At 41.9% G+C, this 13,714-nt stretch overlaps 1 long non-coding RNA gene across 1 annotated transcript in view; it reads right to left on the minus strand.

Moving 5' to 3' along the window:
* Positions 1-12,504: 12,504 nt before the first annotated feature.
* LOC131922575 (uncharacterized) overlaps positions 12,505-13,714 on the minus strand; it is a 40,819-nt gene continuing 39,609 nt past the window's right edge. The window contains exon 4 of the long non-coding RNA XR_009382330.1: positions 12,505-12,833. This is a non-coding gene — a long non-coding RNA (uncharacterized LOC131922575). The remainder of the gene's footprint in view (positions 12,834-13,714) is intronic.

The following is a 13,714-nucleotide window of genomic DNA, read 5'->3' on the forward strand; positions in this document are numbered from 1 at the left end:
TGGTCTATGCAAGTCTCACAATGTTGGCTAAATTTAGCCTCTCCCTTGAGTCTAAGATTCTCCATATCAGTTTCTGCATCCTCTTTTCCCTCCTACACAGGACCAGTATCCCTAGTCAACAGTGGCTCTACAGGACGACAAGTTAGGCCTCCTCTATGTTCACAAACTATCCTATATATTAACTCTTTCACACTGTTTTTGTTTAGTTTGTGTTTGATTTTTTGAGTTAGGGTTTTTCTGTGTAGCCTTGGCTGTCCTGGAATTCACTCTGTAGACCAGGTTGGCCTCAAACTCATAGAAATCTGCCTGCCTCTGCTTCCTAAGTGCTGAGATTAAAGGCATGCACCACCACTGCCTGGCTCACACAGTTTTTGAAAACATTAATTTAATTATTATTTTTGCACTAGGTTCTATCTCTTTTTTACTTTTTATTTTTGAGACAGGAGGTCAGGTAGCATAGGCTGGTCTTGAACTCACTATGTAGCCAAACATAACCTTGAACTAGTGATTCTGCTTTCACCTTCCAAGTGCTGGGATAACAGCCATAATATAACTCTCTGTCTCTCTGTCTTTCTGTGTGTGTGTGCATGCAGACACACAGGTGCAAGCCCACAGGGAGGTCAGAGGCCAGCTTTCAGGAACTGTTTTCCTCCTTCTATCACGTGGGTCTCAAGAATTAAACTCAGGTGGTACCGCTGGGCAGCAAGTGCCTGTACCCCTTGGGCTGTATCACCTGCCCATCCATCATGCTTGGTTTTTGTGCGGAGCTTGAAATCAAAACCAGGGCTTTGTTTTCCTGGAAAGCATCCTGCCAACCAAGTCACATCCCTAGCCCCTGCTAATTTTATTTTCTCTTAGACATGAGTCACATTTCATGGATCCTGGATGTTGTAAATGCAATTTGGATTCTGTTTCATTTATTTTGAAGGAAGGTAATCAAATTGATTAGATTTGAGCTGTAAACCTCTTAATGACAGCTCAAATGTCAGTTCTTTTGTTCTTAGCTCAAGTTTATTTTGGGGGTCACCAGATGTTAGGTCAGGGTGTATATACAGAATCCTTGGCCCTCTCTGTTTGCTTTTCTCTTTTCTAGGAGAGCTTGCCTGAGGTCAGGCCACAGTAATGCATATGGTAGCCCAAATAGAAGGAACACTTGATTCCTTTGTGACTAAAGCCCCACAAACCAAAATCAGGGATGTCCTTTCTGGGCTGGTTTCCTCCTGTCTTAGTCACTGTTCTATTGCTGTGAAGAGATGCCATGACCAAGGCAACTCTTATAGAAGAAAGCATTAAGTGAGGGCTTGCTTACAGTTTCAGAGGTTCAGTCCATTATCATTATGGTGGAGAGCATGGCAGCATGCAGGTGAGTGCTGGAGCAGTAGCTGAGAGGTACATCCTGTTTTGTGGGGAAAGAGAGGGAAAAAGAGAGAGGGAGGGAGAGAGGGATGGAAGGATGGAGGGAGGGAGAGAGAGAGAGAGAGAGAGAGAGAGAGAGAGAGAGAGAGAGAGCTGACATGGGCTTTTGGACCTCAAAGCCCACCCCCCAATGACGCACCTACTCCAGCAAGGCCACACCTCCTAATCCTTCTAATCCTTTCAAATAGTGTCATTCCTTGGTGACTAAGTCCTCAAATATCAAATATATGGGCCTATAAGGGGCATTCTTATTCAAACTACACACCTCCTGTGTGGTCCACTTTACCCCAGAGATCTGCCAGCACTTTGCTTTCTTGCCGTCTCTGGAATATCTCCTTAAATGCCTGTTTTTCTAGCCTGAGATGCAGGAGGCAGGGAAAATACCATTTTAGACAGCATTCTGTGACTCAGCATTCATGGTTCTCAGCACACAGTAGTTTCTACCTTTTCCACCTCCCCTCTCCAACATTGGCGGTCCCCTGAGTTTTGCTTCGTGATGCTGTAGAGCAGAGAGCATCAAGTGTTGTGATTTACCAGCCACACGCACCTGTTTTAGCCTGGCCATACTTCTTTTTGTGTATTCTCTGTGCTGGTTGGTTTTGTCAGCCTGACACAAGTCATCCGGGAGGAGGGAAGCTCAACTGAGAAAACGCATCCATCAGATTGACCTGTCGGCAAGTCTGTGAGGGATTTCTTGATTAGTGACTGAGGTGGATCCAGCCCACTGTAGGTGGTACAGCCCTGGGCAGGTGGTCCGGAGTTGATTGTATAAAACAGTAGACTGAGAAAGCCTTGGGAACCAGCCAGTAAGTAGTGTTCCTCCAGCCTCAGCTTCAGTTCCTGCCTCAAGCTCCTGCCCTGATTTCCCTCAGTGGTGGGCTGTGATAGAAGTTTCCTTACTAGAGGGTGAGGACGACACTTGTATGTGGGTGTAAGAACTACTATTTAGAATGTAGTTGGGGATGATGCTGTTTTAGCAGTGATGGTTTGGGTTGTAGGTTTGCCTTTAAGATTCATGGCTTCACTAGCCCGGGGTAGTTGGCTAGCTCACTCTTGTTGAGTAGGTCTTCAGCCCAATTAGAGAGCCATTGGTTACCACCAACGTGTGCGCGCCACTCTTGTACCCTTAGGGTTATTGTGCCACACTGGTGGTGGTTGTGATTCATAGACAGCATTAGCTGGTTGCTGCCTTCCTTTGGAAGTTTGCATGTCCCCTCCCGGTACCACGAAAGCCAATCCTCAGGGAGGAGGCTTTCAGATCAGTTCCATCTCAGGGACCCCTGGACTCTGAAGTACATGGTGTCTTCAGCAATAGAAACGTACTTTCTACCTTGGGGCAAGGGGGCTGGTATCCAAGGTCAATAGCAATGGCCTATAATGTTTTGGGAGCCTTTTGGACAACCCTGACCAATAGCTCAAAAGAAGGTTTCTCATGTATGGTGTTGGATTTTTGTTAGATGGTCTTTGACTCTTGGAGGGAACATTGTCAGCCCAGATGAGATGATTTCATTTAAAATGTGTGTGTGTGTGTGTGTGTTTATACACAGACTTACGTGTATTATAGTTTTTGTAAGTAAATAGTCAATAGTATGATTCCCTATGATTTTTGGGGGACATTCTTACTGTTATTTTATCCTCTTTAATCCTTCTGTATTTATCTCCCTTCCCCCTTTCTAATTAGAGGGTCCCACTTTGTCCCATGCTCCCCATCAGATCATTTGTACCCTACTTTTCTCTTATCTTATTGCTCTCCACACCCCCACCTCAGCCATGACCCTTTTTACTTTCCTGGCTTTTGTAGTTACCCCAGGTTATATAGTCACATCTGAAGATAATGGAGCTAGGGGCCTCAGATGAGGGAGAATATACAATGTTTGTCTTTCTGAGTGTGGGTTACCTCACTCCAAATGATCCATTCTAGTTCCACCCATTTGCCTGCAAAGTTTGTGATTTCATTTTTTCTTCATAGTTGAATAGTATTCCTTAGTGCATATGTACCATGCTCTCATTGTCTGTGTATTGAAGGACATTTGGGTGGTTTCCATTTCCTAGCTACTGTGAATAGAGCAGCAATGACCATGGCTGAGCAAGTGTCTGTGAACTAGGATGCTCAGTTCTTTGGGCACTTGCCAAGGAGTGCTGTAGTTGGGCTCTAGGGTAAATTTATTTTTGGCTTCTTGAGAATCCTCTGCACTGACTTTCACAGTGGCTGGACCAGTTTGCAGTCCCACCAACAGTGAATAAGCCCTCCCTTTCCCTGCACCCCCTCAAGCATTTGTTGTTGGTTGTTTTGTCTTTAAGACTAGAGTAAGATAAAATCTCAAAGCTGTTCGGATTTGCATTTCCCTAATTGCTAGGGACAGTGTTTTACTATTTATTTATTTATTTATTTATTTATTTATTTATTTATTTATTTATTTATTAGATATTTCTTAGCCATTTCCATTTTCTGCCTCTGAGAACTCTGTTTAGGTCCTGTGCCCATTTATTTGTTTATTTATTTGTTTGTTTTTGAGAGGACCTTTTTTTGACTCTTTGTTTCTTGGGTTCCTTATATATTCTGGATATTAATCCTTTGTCAGATGTATGGATGACAAAGATTCTTACTATTTTGTGGGCTTCTTTTCTACCCGGTTGATTTTTTTAGATTCACTTATTCATTCAGCTGTGTGGAAGCTTTTTAGGCTTATGAAGTCCCACTTGTCAATTGTTGACCTTGATTCTCGGACAAATGGAGTCCTGTTCAGAAAGTCCTTTCCCCCACCTGTATCATGCAGGGTTCTGCCTGTTTTTCTAGCAGTTTCAGCATTCTGGTTTAGGTCCTTTATCCATTTGGAGGTAGTTTGTGTAAGAGGATAGATACGAGTCTAATTCAATCTTCTGCATGTGGACATCCCGTTTTCTCAGCACCATTTTCTAAAGATGCTGTCTTTTTTTCCAGGTTATGTTTTTGGTTTCTTTGTCAAATATAAATGGCTGAAGTTACATGTGCTCATGTTTGGGTTTTTTATGTTGCTCCATTGGTCTACATGTCTGTTTTTATGCCAGCACCACACTGTTTTTATTTCAATGGCTCTGAAATATTTCTTGAGATCTGAAATAGTGATCTCTCTAGCATTATTCTTTTTGCTCAGTATTGTTTTGACAATCTGGGCTTTTTTTGTATGAATTTTAGCATAGTTTTTTTCTATTTCTGTGAAGAATGAGATGAAGATTTTGATTGGGATTGCATTGAATCCATAAATAGCTTTGAGTAAAGGGGTCATTTTTCAGAACATTAGTTACACTGATAGTTGAGTATGGGATATTTCTTTAATTTTCTAGTGTCTTTCTCATCTTTTTCTTCAGAGGATTAAAGTTTTCATTGTGGAGGTCCTTTACTTCCTTGCTTACATTTATTCTTAGATATTTTGTTTACTTTGGGGCTATTGTGAACAGAAGTGTGTCCATGTGCTCCTCTGTGTGTTGGTGTATAGGAAAGCTATTGATTTGTGCAAGTTGATTCTGTATCCTGCTACATTGCTGTTTATTGTCTCCAGTTTTCTGGTAGGATTTTGGGGATCTCTCGTGTATAGTGTGTCATCTGCAAACAGCGATAGTTTGACTTCTTTCCCTATTTGTGTTCCTTTAATTTCCTTCTCGTGCCTTATTGCTACAGCTAGTGCTTCAAGCATGTTGAGAGGAGTCAGAATAGTGGACACCCTATCTTGTTCCTCACTTCAGTGGGATTGCTTCAAGCTTTTCTCCATTCTGGATGATGTTGGCTGTGTGTCTTAGTTAAGGTTTCTTTTGCTATGAAGAGACACTATGACCACAGCAACTCTTATAAACATTTAATTGAGGTGGCTGCTTATGGTTTCAGAGGTTTAGTTCATTATCATCATGGCAGGACATAGCGGCCATGCAGACAGACATGGTGCTGGCTACATCTTGATTCGAAGGTAACAGGAACAGGTCTGAGACATTGGATGATGTCCTAAGCATATATGAAACCTCAAAGCCCACCTTTACAGTGACACACTTCTTCCAAGACCACACCTACTCCAACAAGGCCACACCTCCTAATAGTGCCACTCCCTTTGGAGGTCATTTTCTTCAAACCACCACACTCCTGTGGGTTTCCCATACATAGCTTTTATTATGTTGAGGTATGTTCCCTGAAGTCCTACATTCTCTAGAGCTTTTACCATAAAAACATGTTGGAGTTTGTTAAAGGCTTTTTCTCCATCTATTGATCTTGTGGTTTTCGTCTTTAAATCCATTTATGAGGTTTGTTATATTTATTAACTTGTGTATATTGATCCTTGCATTTCAAAGATAAAGCTAACTTGGTCATGATAAACAACCTTTTTGTTCTGTTTGCAAGTTTTTTGTTTTTTGAGAAGTCTCACTATGTACCCCTGGCTGTCCTGGAACTCACAGGGATCTGCCTGCCTCTGCCTCCTGAGCGCTAGGATTAAAGGTGTAAGCCACCATGCCCAGATGTTTGCACGTATTTTTTTTTTTTCCGAGACAGGGTTTCTCTGTGTAGCCTTTCCTGGAACTCACTTGGTAGTCTAGGCTGGCCTCGAACTCACAGAGATCTGCCTGGCTCTGCCTCCCAAGTGCTGGGATTAAAGGCGTGCGCCACCATCGCCTGGCGTTTGCATGTATTTTATTGAACATTTTTTTTTCAATCTATGTTCCTCAGGGATCATGGCTTGTGGTTTTCTTTTGTGTTGTGTCTTTACCTGGTTTTGGTATTCATGGAAAGTTTGGATATGATCCTTCTGTTTTTCTTTCCTCTTCTTCTTTTTAAAAATCATTTAAGAGGGATTGGCTGGGGCTGAAGAGATGGCTAAGTGCTAAGTGGTTAAGAGCACTGGTTGCTCTTGCAGAGGTCCTGGATTTGATTCCCAGGACTCATGTGCACAGTTCACAACTGCGTGTAACTCCAGCTCCAGAGGATCTGATGCCCTCTTCTGGCCTGAGTAAGAAAGAGGCCATGAGACAGATAGACAGACAAACAGACAGATACACACACACACACACACACACACACACACACACACACACACTTAAAAACTAAATAAATAAAAGAGGGGTTGGCTGTAGATCTTTGAAGTCTGATGGAATTCTGATGTGAATCTATCTGGTCCTATACTTTTTTTTTTTTTTTTTAAATCTAGAAGGCTTTTTGACTGAATCTAGAAATTCATCCATTTCTTTTAGGTTTTTCCAACCCAACTGAGTATGGGTTTCAAAAATATCTCCTTATAATATTTTGGATTTCTTTGGTATTTCTTTCTTCTGTGTTTCTTGTAGTGTTTCCCTGTTGATTTCTTATTTTATTAATTTGGGTCCTCTCTTTCTTTCTTTTCGTCAGTTAGCCCAGGTTCAATAAATCTTGGTTATCTTCTCAAAAAAAACCTCTTATATTCATAATTCTTTGTATTTTTTATATTCATTAGTTTCCATTCTGATTATCATTATTTCTTGCCATCAGCTGGATTTAAATTTGATTTATTCTTGTTTACCCAAATTTTCAAGTTGCATTATTAACTTGTTTATTTGTGCTCTTTCTGATTTTTAAAAATTTATTTATTTATATTTTATTTTATGTTTGTATGTGTACCACATATGTGTCCAGTACCCACAGAGGTCAGAAGAGGGCATTGGATCACCTGGAACTGGGGTTTCAGATGAACCACCATGTGGGTGCTGGGATTTAAACCTGAGTCCTCTGGAAGAGCAGCCGCCAGTGCTCTTAGCCACTCAGCCATCTCTCCAGCCCTATCCCTTCCTGAATTTTTAGTGTAGGCACTAGAGCTATAAAATTCCCCTTATAGGACTGCTTTCAGTGTGTCCCAGAGGTTTTGTTTTGTGGTATTTTTATTTTCATAAATTTTTTTCTCTCTTGATTTCTTATTTGACCCATTTATCATTCAGTAATGAGTTAGTGAATCTCCATGAATTTATGTATTTGTAGGTGGCCTTTTCTGTGTCCCGGCAGCTGCTCCCAAAATAACCACACAGAGACTTATTGTTAATTATAAATGCTTGGTCAATAGCTCAGGTGGGTTACTAGCTAACTCTTACTTTTTAAATTAACCCATATTTCTTATCTACCCTCTGCCACGTGGCTGTACCTTCTTTCAACATGGCACCATCTTGCTTCTCTGCATCTGTAAGTGACTCTCAAGACTCCACCCTTCTTCCTCCTAGCATCATTTGTGTCTGGGTGTCCCACCTATACTTCCTGCCTAGCTCCAGCCAGTCAGCTCTTTTATTAAACCAATCAGAAGGCACCTTGGCAGAGACACATCTTCACAGTGTACAAAAAGACTATTCCATAACATGAATTTACTAGAGATTTCTTTGCTGTGATTTTTTTTTTCCTGAGACAGGGTTTCTCTGTGTAGCCTTGGAGCCTATCCTGGAACTCACTCTGTAGACCAGGCTGGCCTTGAACTCACAAAGATCCACCTGCCTTTGCCTCCTGAGTGCTGGGATTAAAGGCGTGTGCCACCACTGCCCAGCCTTTGCTGTCAATTTTAAGTTTTATTGCATTGTGGTCATCTAGGATACAAGGAGTGATTTCAATCTCTTTGAATTTTTAAAGATTTCTTTTGTGTCCCAGGATTTGGTCATTTTAGAGAAGTTTCTGTGTGATGTTGAGTAGAATGTATCTTCTTTGGTGTTTGGATAGATAGCTGTTAAGTCTATTTGATGTGTGATGCCAACTAATTTTGCTGTTTGTCTGTTTATTTTTGTTCATATGACCTATCTTTTGGGGAAAGTGGGGTATTGAAATTGCTTACTATAAATGGGTTGAGGTGAATCAGTGTCTTTAAATCTAGTAGTACATTTTTAATGAAATTGGGCACCACTGAGTTTAGTACATATATGTTTAGGATAGTAATTTCTATTTGGCTAAATGTTTACTTGGTTAGAATGAAGTGTCCCTCTTGATCTCTTCTGATTAGTTTTAGTTTGAAGTCCCTTCTGTCAGATTTGGGATAGTGATGCCTGCTTGTTTCCTGGGCGCATTTGAATGGAATACTTTTGCCCATCCTACTACACTAAGGCAGTGCCTATATTTAAAGCTAAGATCTGTTTCTTATAGGGAACAGATGGATTTTGTCTCTTTATCCATTCAGATAGCCTGTGTCTTTCGATTGGAGAATTGAAGCCATTGATATTTAAAGCTATTGAAGTGTGTGTATTAATCGTGGTCATTATGGTGTTGATTTTTATGTATGTGTTCTCAGTGGTATTTTGGTTTTAATAATTATGGCTTTGTATTTCTTTCCCTTTTGGTCTTTTGGTCTTTCCTCTCTTCAGCCCTGAATAACGCTACCTGTATTCTCTTAGATTTGGTTTGTTGGGTGTACATTTTTTTTTTAGGTTGTTTATATTGTAGGAAGTTTTTCTTTGTCCTTCAACTGCGGTGGGTAGTTTTGCTGGTTATATTAGCCTACATTGGCCATCATGGTCTTTTAGTACTTGGAATGCATTGCTTCAGGCCCTTTTGGGAAACCTGCTGTTATTCTGATGGGTTTTCATTTTGTGTGATTTGTGTTTTTTCTCTTGCAGTTGTCAATACACTTTGTTTCTCTCTGTATATTTAGTGTTTTAACTGTGATATGCCATGGGGATTTTCTTTTCTGGTCTTGTCTACTTGATGTTCTATATCTGTATTAGTGTATCTTTCTTTGGTTTGGGCAAGTTTTCTTCTACAATTTTGCTGAAGATCTGGTCTATGCCATTGACTTGGAATTCTAATCCCTTGTCTGCCAATAATTAGAAGATTTAGTATTTATGGTGTCCCACAGTTTCTGTGTGTTTCCTGTTTGGTTTTTTTGTTTGTTTTTAAGTTTCATATTCCTTGTTTATTTGGTCTAGATCTACTTTATCTTCAAGCCTGCATAGCCTGTCTTGTGCTCGATCCAGTCTACTTTCAAGACTTTCCTTTGAGTTCTCTAGTTGGGCTACTGGGTTATTCAAATCCAATTTTATTTCAGTTTGAGTCTTTTTCAGTGTTTCTATTTCTTTATTGAATTTCATTCTCAATTTCTGCATCATCTTGGTCATTTCCATCAGCCTTATGTTTGTGTTTTCTTTAAAAATTTTTTTAGATTTATTTTATGAGAGTTTTTCCTGAATGTATATACATGCAGTATGTGTGTGCCTGGTGCCCTATGAAGTCAGAAGGTGTTGGATCCCCTACAACAGGAAGGATGATTGTGAGCCACAATGTGGGTGCTGAGACTTGAACCCAGGTCCTTTGGAAGAGCATTAACTCCTGAGCCATCTCTCCACCTGTTTGTGTTTTCTCGGGCATTTCTTAGGTGTTAATTCTCCTTAAGTTCTTTCTTTTCAATTTCACTGAACTGTTTCTTTGTGTCTTCTTTAAACTCCTTGAATTCTTTGATGAAGTTTATGATTGTTGTTTTAAATTCTGTGTCCTGGGGTTCATCTAGGTAATTCTTATTGGTAAACATTTATACTGGACTGGCAAGTTTTGGAGAGGAGATACTGGTCTGATCTATCATGTTGTTTGAATTTTTCCATGATATATGGACATATGAGCTTCTTTTGTTAGTTCTGTGTCTGATATGGACAGGGTAGGTTGGGACAAAAAGATGTGTGAGTGGGCTGGGCAAAAAGGTTGGAAATAGCCTAGGTGGAGTACAGTCAGGGGGCAGACGAAACTAGGCTAGTGTGCAGGATGTGGGTCCTAGCTCAGCCTGGAGTGTGGGTGTAGATCTGGCTGGATGGAGAGGTTGACTATAGCTTGGAATGGTTCTGGGGGCTGAGGGGGGGTATACAGGGCAGATCCTTGCAGAAGCCTAAAGACTGGTTGTAATGAAGGCAAGGGTGGCCAGGCTAGGCTGGAACACTGGATATGAGATCTGGACTAGTTCTGGTGGGTTGGGGAGGGTTAGGCAGGCTCACCTACAGAAGGATGTGCATGATTTGGCTGAATATGGAGGTTCTCTTGTTAAATGTTAATGAATACTTGGAACAGCTCATGCAGAATATTCACATCTTATTTCACCACTTTGAAGTACTTGTCTTTTACTTTTATTAATATGTTTTCTGGTAGTTTCATTTAGCAAGTTTTCCTTGAATATAGATTTTCATTGGATTTTTTTTAAAGGTAGATTCAGGCTGGAGAGATAGCTCAGTAGTTAAGAGCATGTACTGTTATTGTAGAGGACATGAGTTTCAGTCTCAGTGCCCATGTCAGTCAGCTCACCTCCCTGTAAATCCAACTCCAGGGGAAATTCAGTGTCTCTGGCCTCCAAAGGCATGTGTGTATTCATGTACACACACCTATATGCAGATGTACAAATGTATACACACAATTAAATGTAGTTGGAATTTTCTTTGGGCCACTAACCAGCTTCCAAATAAAGACATAGAGACATTATTAATTATGAATGCTTGGCCTTAGCTTAGGCTTGCCCCCTCTTTAAACTTAATTTAACCTGTTTCTATTCATCTACATTTTGCCTTGGGGCTTTTTACCTTTCTTTCATTCTGTGTGTCCTTCTTTCCTTCTTCCTCCATGTCTGTCTGTCTGGCCCTTGATGTCTCCCTATTGTCTCCTTTTCTCCCCCGACCCCAGCCTAAATCTTCCTCCTACTTACTCTCCCTGCCCGGAAATTCTGCCTATTACCCCTCCCTTGCTATTGGCCATTCAGCTTTTTATTAGACAAATCAGGTGCCCTAGGTAGACAAGGTAAAACAGCAACACATCTTTACATAATTAAACAAATGCAACACATTTTTGTACAGTAAACAAATGCAACACATCGTTGCATGGTTAAACATACATTCTGCAACAATTAAAAGTATTTCTTTTAAAAGGTGGGTGGACCTGGGAAGATGGCTTAGTCAGTAACGTGCTTGCTATGCAAGGAAAAGGGCCTGAGTTCAGATCCCCAGCACTCATGGGAAACGCCAGGCGTGGTGGTGTGTGCCTATGATTCCAGTGCTGGGGAGACAGAGACTGGAGAATCTCTGCACTTACTGATCATTCAGTCTAGCTTCAAGTTCAGTGAGAGACCTTGTCTCAAAAATTAAGATAGAGAGTGATAGAAAAACACACATGGAAGCCGGACGGTGGTGGCACACACCTTTAATCCCAGCACTCAGGAGGCAGAGGTAGGTGGATCTCTGTGAGTTTGAGGCCAGCCTGGGCTAGAGAGTGAGTTCCAGGAAAGGCACAAAGCTACACAGAGAAACTCTGCCTTGAAAAAAAAAAGAAAAAGAAAAAAGAAAAGAAAAAGAAAAACACACATGGTATCAACCTCTGGGAGCCATAAGCATGGGCACCTGCATGTACATGTGCATTCAAAGAGTAGAAGAAAAGACAGAGGAGAAAATGCTGCTTTGGTGCCTAAATTCCCATCTGAAGTGAAGATGCTGGACCACAGTGGAGGATACTTTAGGGCCATTAAAAACTAAACTGTATGGTATTTAATAATTTATAAGCAGTGTGTGGTATGTAGAACAGTACACAGTTGATTGAAAGAACCATGGCCTTGCTGGGTATAGCAACACACGCCTTTAGTCCCAGCAGTCAGAGGCAGGTGATCTCTGGAGTTCCAGGCCAACCAGAGCTACATAGAGAGAGCCTATCTCAAACCAAACAAAGAAACAAGAACTATGACCACATTTCTGAGGAACAGGGGTGGAGGGGGCAGGAACATGACGCCAGAGCATAGTCTCCAAGGATGCAGGTCTCAGGCTAAAATATGATTCCCTGAAGCTCACACCAGGGATACACAGTGATGGTTAGCAAGGTCTTTGAGCTCCAGGATTAAAGGGCGTGTGTGTATGTGTCCTACATCCTTGCATAGCTCTTGACGTGTGGGGAGGGACTTAACATGACTAGGGAGGTGAGAAATGAAGAAAAGACACACAGAAAAGCTGCAGTCACATGGACTGGGCTCTTTGACCGAGAAGCCACAGTACCTCAGAGGCTCAGCGTGTTTATTATATAGAGTTAAACAGAAAAGCAGGGTTATTGTGTATAGCTTAAGAAGGGGGTGAGGTTATGGTATACAGCTGGATCAAAAAGACAGGTTTAGCCAATCACAGTAGGAGCCATGTTTATTGGGAAGCAGTTTCAGGCCCCAGATTTGGAGGCAAGGAGAGAAAGTTGTGGTGGACACTTTCTGCACATACTATCCACGTTCACACATGGACTAGAGGAAGTATTTGCCAATTCCTGCTGAGCCTCACCCCGGAAAGCTTTGCCGTTTCCCGTGGGTCTGGGGCTCTGGGGTCCGTGACACATTCACTTGGGGTTTCATTCACTCAGCGTTTCCTCTGCTTCCCACATCTCCCCTCTCCTCTGTCTTCGATGTTCAGGATGGATTCCACACTTGGTCTAGGAGTGGTTCACTGCAGTGCTGGGTACTAGACTGTAAAGATAAGAAGGAAGATCACGGCAGCCCCTGTGCCCAGAGGAAACTGAAGGAAAGTTTGAGCAAGCTAAAATGACTGAAGCCTGGGAGTTCATTATGGATTGCTTTTGTAGTGTTAGCAGGAGAAACTGATCTCATTCTAAGGCTTTTGCTTTTCTAGGATGTGGGGACATAATTTAGTCACATCCACTATCATTATTGTGGGTCCAAGATCCAGGAGGTGGGCCCCATTACTTCCCATTTTTCCTGTCTAAGTTGCAGGGCTGTACCCCACCCCAAATAGTTGAATGGCGCTCATCAGGACTCCAGGTGATGACAGTAGTAGCCTTCAAATGGAATGACTCGATGATATAAACAAGTGTGGATGGTCATGACCAAGTCACTGGATAAAAACACAATGGCCCAGTCCCCTGATGGGTTTTACCTGCATAGACACAATTACCACACACAAAGCAGTTAAAGCCACCAAGATTTTCCCCTTGGCTACATGCTGCCTCTGTCAGAGTGTGCACAGCTCTGCAGCTTTGGGCTGCTTCTCCACACCAGGTATGATGCAGCGGGTGAATGCAGCAGCCCTCATGCAGACACGCCGGAGCCCCCTCAGCCATGGTGGTGAGTCACGGAGTACCACTGCGCTTGTCTGGCTCCCAGGGATCAGGCTAAGGCCCCGCCTCGCAGGCTATATCGCCTGTACACTGCAGGTGTGTGTGTGTGTGTGTGTGTGCCAAATGTAACATGAAAGCAATTAAATAAAAAACAAATATGGGAACATAGTTGGGTCTTTCTGCTGCGTATCCATCTCTCAAAGTTTCCTCTCTTTTTATTTATTCTTCAAGCAGCCAAACTCCCTGCCCCCTTCCCTGGACGTGCCTCCCAAA

The sequence above is a fragment of the Peromyscus eremicus genome, chromosome 12, assembly GCF_949786415.1.
Source record: "Peromyscus eremicus chromosome 12, PerEre_H2_v1, whole genome shotgun sequence".
Classification (NCBI taxonomy): Eukaryota; Metazoa; Chordata; class Mammalia; order Rodentia; family Cricetidae; genus Peromyscus; species Peromyscus eremicus.